Source organism: Pseudopipra pipra, chromosome 19 (assembly GCF_036250125.1).
Source record: "Pseudopipra pipra isolate bDixPip1 chromosome 19, bDixPip1.hap1, whole genome shotgun sequence".
In the NCBI taxonomy this organism is placed as follows: domain Eukaryota; kingdom Metazoa; phylum Chordata; class Aves; order Passeriformes; family Pipridae; genus Pseudopipra; species Pseudopipra pipra.
In genome coordinates this window covers 3670185-3677076 of record NC_087567.1, presented here as the reverse complement: position 1 = coordinate 3677076, position 6892 = coordinate 3670185, and the positions used below count along the sequence as shown (strand labels likewise).

The 6892-nt window shown below is 51.9% G+C and overlaps 1 protein-coding gene across 5 annotated transcripts in view; it reads left to right on the top strand.

The window, feature by feature from the left end:
- The window catches only part of TBCD (tubulin folding cofactor D), a 579906-nt gene that overhangs the window by 270704 nt on the left and 302310 nt on the right, over positions 1-6892 (top strand). The gene's annotated exons all lie outside the window — the stretch shown is intronic.

Here is a 6892-nt window from a genome sequence, read left to right as displayed (position 1 = left end):
CTGCAGACTCTTCTCAGCAGAATTCATTCTGTGGGCCTGTGGGAGAAGAAGAGTTTCTTTTAGCTGTGCTAACCTGATCCTAAAAGGCTCCAGGACACTGTGACTATTTCAGCAAAGACCTCTAAACCCCATTTAGCACCCACCTATCTGCTGCTTTGACCCCAACTGCCTTCCAGCCTCCCATAAGCAAAGCCCCAAACCCAGCAGCCTGTTCTCTGCAGTTCAAGGTTCCCTCCATTCTAACTGGGGTTTTAAGAGAAGTGGGCCAGGACCAGTAAGGGGTAAAATGGTTCACTCCTTGTCTTCAGCCTGCCCCAACCCCTCTCTGTGGCCTTGCTTCCACTTTAGGGATCTCAACCCAGCCTTTTGTAGGCTTTTAAAAATGATTTTGTGGTTTAGTGCTGAGATAACTCCCGAGCACATCTCAGGGGGTGTTTCAGAAGCCCTGTACCTCACCTCTCCTCTCCTGTGTTTCATAGGCTTTTTCCAGCACAGAGTGAGTGCTGGCAGAATGAGGAGAGAAGAACAACATGTTCCTGGAATTGCCTCCAACCTGTCCACTCTCCTCTTCCTCTGTGAGGCCGCGTGAGTGAGGGGAAGAGGCCGAATTAAATGTTCAGCCAGTGTTTGGGAGGACAGTGCAAGCAAAATACAAAGTCAGGGAGGCTTTGACCCTGGAGTTCCACCTTTGGCTGCAGTCTGATTTTTATGGCAGTTTAAATTGTTTGTAGACTTTTTTTTTTTAAATACCCTTTGCACCACACTTGGAGCCAAAGCCACTGCATTGCTGTCCCTTTTTACTGCAGTGGCTGGTTTGCCTGCCTTCCCCCACCTCCACTGGTGTTAGTCCCTATTCCCAGCTGCCTGGAAATCCTTGGCAGGAGAGGAAATATCACCCTGCAGATTTTTGCTCTGCCTCAGCTCCACAACTTGCTGAGTTGCAGTGCTGGATGCTCCGGAGCTGCTACGTGTCCGTCGCACCGACCGCGCTTGCACGTCCACAGCTTCAGAGCCTCGGGAGTGCCTGGATGAGCAATAGCTTTGCTCAGAGCCCAGTCCTTTGATCAAAGTGGCAGTAAGGACTTGCTCTGCAGCTTTCCCCTTGTCCCTGCCTTGAGCCTGACTCCCCTGCAGCACCACAGCTCGGCTGATGTGTGTCATCCCCAGCCACTCATCCTTAATTGCAGGACTCGCTCCGGCCCCAGGACCTGGTGCCACGTCTCCCAATAGCCAGGTGTGCTTTGTACAGAGGGAGGTTAATGGAGGGATTCCACCCACTGCCCTAAAATCCAGTTCCCAAAGGCTCACCCTTAAGTCTTTGAAAGACGATTACAGCTTGACCTGTCTGGCAACAGAGTCGGGGATGGAAGGGACAGATTAAAAATGACTCTGCTCACATGTGCTGACTCCACTGTAATGAAGAGCAAATGGCATATTGATGCAGTGTTATGTGAGGACATGCTTGTTGCCACCTAATGAAAGGCCTTGGCTGAAGGTGACTCAGGACAGAGGTGGAGCAGGTGCTTGCAAAGCATTGCTCTTCTTACCACTGCAGCTCTCTGAAGATGAAGGGCTTTCTCTTGATACCTAATTAACATAATTGAGTTCCTCTTAAAAGCAACAGACCGACTTATCTGTTCCTAAGGAAGCAGAACTAATGAACTTGAATTGCCACTGTTAGACCCCCTTCCACTTGGGCAACACTACCCATAAATAGGCACGAGGCATCTGCTGTGTTCTTGCCTCTGATAAGTGTGTGGTTTGGGCTGTTGGTGAAAACACTTTCCATGGTAACCCTCTACTTCTCTGATTTTCCACGAGCCCACTGGTGAACTAAGTCACCGCCCAGGTATGAGCCATGCAGAGCTTGCTGTGGTGACAAATAAGTGGGTTGGGAAAATTGTGTGGGTATCTACAGGGTCTGTTTGAGGTCTATCAGATGCTGCCTGCCTGGGGGAAAGTTTGCCTTCTTCATCCTGTGGAGAGACAGGGTCATCTCTTCTCCAAACACCACAACCTCAGTGCTGCATGTGGAGAGGAGCAGGGTTGCCACACTTGGTTTGCCTCCAGCTGGGCCAGAGGATTTGGATTAGATCACCTGCTTGCTCCTCTTTCAGGACCAACAGGCCATTTTCCCCCAAGCTATGCTGATACTCTTTGCCTCTCCCACGTGAAACAAAGCCCCACTGCAGGGATTTGTGATCCCCACAGCCTGCCCCTGGTGATGTCCCATCCCACCCTCAGGCCAGCTGGCTGTAAGATCAGAGACATCTGTAGGCAGCTTTTCATCAAGCTCTTTGCTGTTGCTGCCACCTTCTCCCAGCTCTGCTGTCCCACTCCTCGCTGGTGATCCCTGTTTCCATGCTGAGAGCTGCTTTAGCTCCAACCCATTGCTGCCCTCTTCTCCCAATGAGAAGAGCTGTGTGAGAGCAGTGGGGAGAGGGTGAGACAAAAGAAAGGGCAATTTTCAATAGTTATTCACCTGATCTAAAGAAATATGTCTCATCTTTTATTCTTCTCCCTGTTCCCAGCAGGAGAGGAGGTGTAGATAAAGAAGAACTTACCCTCAGTGTGGCTCAGCCTGTGCTCTGCAGGAGGGGACTACCCTGATTTATCCACTGTGGGATAAATTGGGGCACATTGTGGCCTGGTTCTCTCTGCAGCAGCTTCTCCCCACTCTAAGGACACATATGGGTTGTGGGGGAGGACACTGGTCACATTCAAGCTAAAGAGTAGCCAAGCTGTTTGCACCTTGAACACCAGGATCACTGGGTTCTTCAGCACAGACAGAGACCTTGCTTGGTGCTGTGCTGCTTGAAATGAGAGGGCGAAGGATGTGATTTGAAGTGAGTCACGTGGCAGGAGGCAGGAGAGGTGATCTGGCTCGTGCATCAAGCTCCTCTGAGCGTCCAGGAGTGTTCCCTGCCCGAGGAGGAGGCTGGGCAGCAGGGACATGCTGTGGTGCAATGCACCAGGTGTTTCCTGCCTACCTTTGAAGTGTGACAGGACTTGTACGAGCTCCAAACCTGACCAGCTGACGTGGTGCAACACCTCTGAGGGAGATAGGAGCTCTCCTGCTCATCCTCAACTTAATTAAATGGTACTTACTTCTGGAACTGGAAAAGTCTCTTAGTGATGCGTGTCAGAGGTGCTGGGTGAGTGGTAAACAAGGTTAGCAACACTGGGACCAGCTGCTCCAGCAGATAGCAAATTAAAAACCAAATTGGTTGATAAGTAAACCAGAAAAACATCAGAAAGGAAGCACATGCAAGTCTCTGAGAGGGGTTAGAAGCAATACAGAGCCAAAGAAATGTGCAGAAATATCTTGACAGCAGCAAGATTCAGGCCTGGAAAAGTTGAGCTGCTGAGGTTAGGGAGAAGAAATCGAATTTCTCCTTTCCAGCTTGACAGAAGTGATTCCCCTTCCTGCTGCAAGGGGCCAGCCCTCTCTTTGTTTGGCTGATTTTGGTCCTCCTTTTAGTGAGGATCAGCCAGTCTTAGCTGTCATGGTCTGGGTGCTCAACAAAGAAGGAGCCTTTTCCAGCCAATCCTTTCTCCTTCACCATCAGTCTTCGCCTCAGAGCTTTGCTAAAAGTCATGAAGGGACAGACACCATGACTAACCCTGACCATAATCCTCCTCCCTTTCCAACAGCAGTGGCCCTATGAAATTCATTTTGGAGTGTCACATGCACCTGCCTCAGCATCATCCAAACGCCTTCATTTTGCCCCCCTCAGCATTTGGAAATGTCTGCTCAAGGCTGGGCAGAAAACATGGAATTTGTCCCTTGTGTTCCTCCCCAGCATCCATAGGAGCATCCATGGAGACACCCAGCTAGAGCTACTTGACAGTGGTGGGGAGAAGGGAAAACAAAAGAAAGGGCAATTTTTAATAGTTATCTGACCTGCTTTAAAGAAATGTGTCTCATCTTTTAGTCCTCTCCCTGTTCCCAGCAGAGGAGGTGCAGACCTTCCAAATCTAATGATCTGGAGGAAGCTGTGGTGGGCAGTCTCTGCATGCACGAGGATTCACAGAGCCTCAGAGGGGCCCAGCTCAGAGAAGGGGTTCTGAAGAGGCAGACAGGCCGTTCCTGGGATGCTGAGGGCCTGCCTGTGTCTGTGGAACACAGTAAAGGGAGCACCAGCAGCAACTACAGCTGAAGGGGCTTCAGCTGGGGCCTCACTTGCCTCCTTTCCCCGGCTGAAGCGTGTTGAGCTGAGGCTGCTGCAGGACAGGGGTGGTCTATAACCCATTTAACAGCTGTCCTCTCAGCTTTGCTCTGTGCTGGTCCTGGTGTGTGTTGCTGTGAGCTTTTGCAGAGGGTTTGTGGGTGACCCCTTGGTCCTTGCACAGAGTTAACTGTCCCTGAGCAGTGGCTGCTCCTGTGTTTGAGGTCCCCAGCCTGCAAAGCCTCACATGTGTTCTCTGTGTGTGCAGGCTGACGTGGTGCTGCCAGGGCAAGGATGGGGCTGCCAGCAGTGCTGAGAGGGAGAGGAGAGGAGGAGTGTTGGCTTGTGCTCACAGCAGAGCTGACTCAGGGCTTTCTCCCCAGGGCCGGGTGCTGACTCAGCTGCTTTGCCTTTTACTGGCTTTCTCTGGAAACCAGAGGCATCTCCTGGGGCTCAGAGGCCATCATAGTGCAGCAGGAGTCAGCATTAGTTGGTTTTGGGAGAGTCACGCCTTGACTGTTTTGGGGCAATAGCCAAGAAGTTCAGTAAGAGCCTCAGGACTGCTTCTGGGTGTGTTTTGCACTCCTGCTGGGGAGCACGTGCTGTCCATCCTGGGCTAATTCCTGAGGTGAGTGTGTGCTGCAGCAACACTGCTTCTGCTGCTGTGTCCCCCCATTGCAGGGGTGAATCAGGGCAGGAAGGCTCCTCCTCCAGCTGGCAGAGCCTCACTGGAGTGTTTTTCCATGGTGTTACTCATGTGTATGTCAGAAAATACCCACTGCTATGGAGGAGGCTGGGTGAGGCTGTGATGAGCCTCTGAGTTGCAAAAAGCCCCGTGGAGGTGTTGTCTCCTGCTGGCAGTGGGGCCACGCTGGGATCACAGCACCTGAGGCTTGGCCCTGCCCTGCACAGCCAGTGGCTGGGTGGTTGGAAGTGCTGAGCTGGGCTGTGTGGAACAGCTTGTGCATGTAATGAGGATCTACCTGTGTGTCCAATCTACCAGAGGGATCTCCAGGTAACAGCAGTGTGTGGGGTGCTGGGAGAGGCTCCATCTCCACTGCAGCAGGTCACACCTCTGGGACCCACAGCAGCACGTTGCCCACGGGCAGTGGCGTGTCAGGGTGTGCAGAGCCAGTTCTCTCAGCCCCTGGCCCACATCCTGCAGCATTAGTGAGCTGGGAGTCAAAAGTGGGGATCACCCTTGGGTCTGCTGCCTCTCATTGGTCCCCAGAGAGGTCCCTTCAAGATTTCCTACCCTGACGTCTGGGATGATGTGGGACCCTGCTCCGGCCAAAGAGGTGTTGAGCTCAGAAGCTTTGCTGCCAATTCCATGCTGTCCTGAAAGATGGATGGCTTCTTCCAGCAGCTCCATGGACTCCTCTCCATGTGGGAACCTGAAGCCATCAGGCTGAATCCTGCTTGGTCCTGACTGCTCCTGTGATAAACATGTTTATTGCACTTGAAATGAGCTGAGGGAGCTTTGGGACAGGCTGGAAGGAGAGCCCTGCTGCCAGGGTGGTGAGGGCATTATTGACTGCATGGAAACCTGCTCAAATTCCTTAGGAAAATGGCAGAGATGACAAAAGGGTGGATGAGGTGCCATCCCTGCATGTGTGGGGAGCCGGGACAGGTGCCCACCCAGGCACTGTGGTGGTTGTGGAGGGGTTGCCCCATCACCAACCGGTTCCTCTGGTTCCTTTGGGAAGCATCAGACTGAGTTGGAGTCAAACTGGTTTGTGCAGAAGCTTTATTTGCCTGGAGAGGAAAAAACAATAATAATTAAAAAAAAAATCAGTTCAGTCTCCTCAGCCCAGAGTTGTGTTTTTAAAGGGAGTGATGTGGGGGAGAAGGTCTTGGGCATCCCCCGCACTGCTCTTGTGCTGTCGCCAGGCTGGAGCCTGCCCTGGAGCTCAATTACTCTGTGGTTTTTGGAGAAGACAAATGGGGACTCGAGTGAGACACAAACAAACACATCTTTCATTGTGATCTGAAGGCGGCGGTTCCCGGAGCCGTGTGTCGGCTGGAGCTGACAGTGTGCTGGTGACACGGCCTGCCTGTGCATCCCTGCCTGATGGGAGGGGCAAATTGGGCATGGACACATCTCAGGAACAGATTTCAGCATGGACATGAACTCATTGGGGCTCGAGCTGCTGCTGATATAAGCAACAATAGCAATAGCCCAAACCCTGTGTAATGTTGGCTGGGGCATCTAAGCCAAGCTTGCCTTGCCCTTGGGCTTTTTCCTTCTCACTATGCAGTGTTAACACTCTTCCTTGGGTTGTTCTTAATCTGCTTATTCCAGAGAAATCCTATCTGCCTATTACTCTGCCCCAAATGCAAAAAGACTTTGTGTCTTTTCCAGGGTGGAAAAAATGCTTTCAAAATCCCCTGCAAATGCTGTTGCCCTGCAATGTTTTTTTTTTAATCCCCTAGGGGATGTTTTAGTCTGAATTTCTGTCAGTGCTTGGGGGGGGGGGGTGTCACAGGGACATCCCAACCTGAATGGTGGTGGATACTAGAGAGCTGGGTATGAATGGTGGATTTTGGACAAGGAAGACCTGGGCTGGTCAGCCTGGCTCAGGCACTGACTGTCTTCAGCCATGGTCAGTGGGGATCTGCCCCTGTCTGGGCTCATCTGTTCAACCATCCCTTAGCTCTGAAAGGAGACAAACTGCCTTCTGCTGACCCATGGGTGTGAATGCCTTCTTATGCCACGAGTGTAA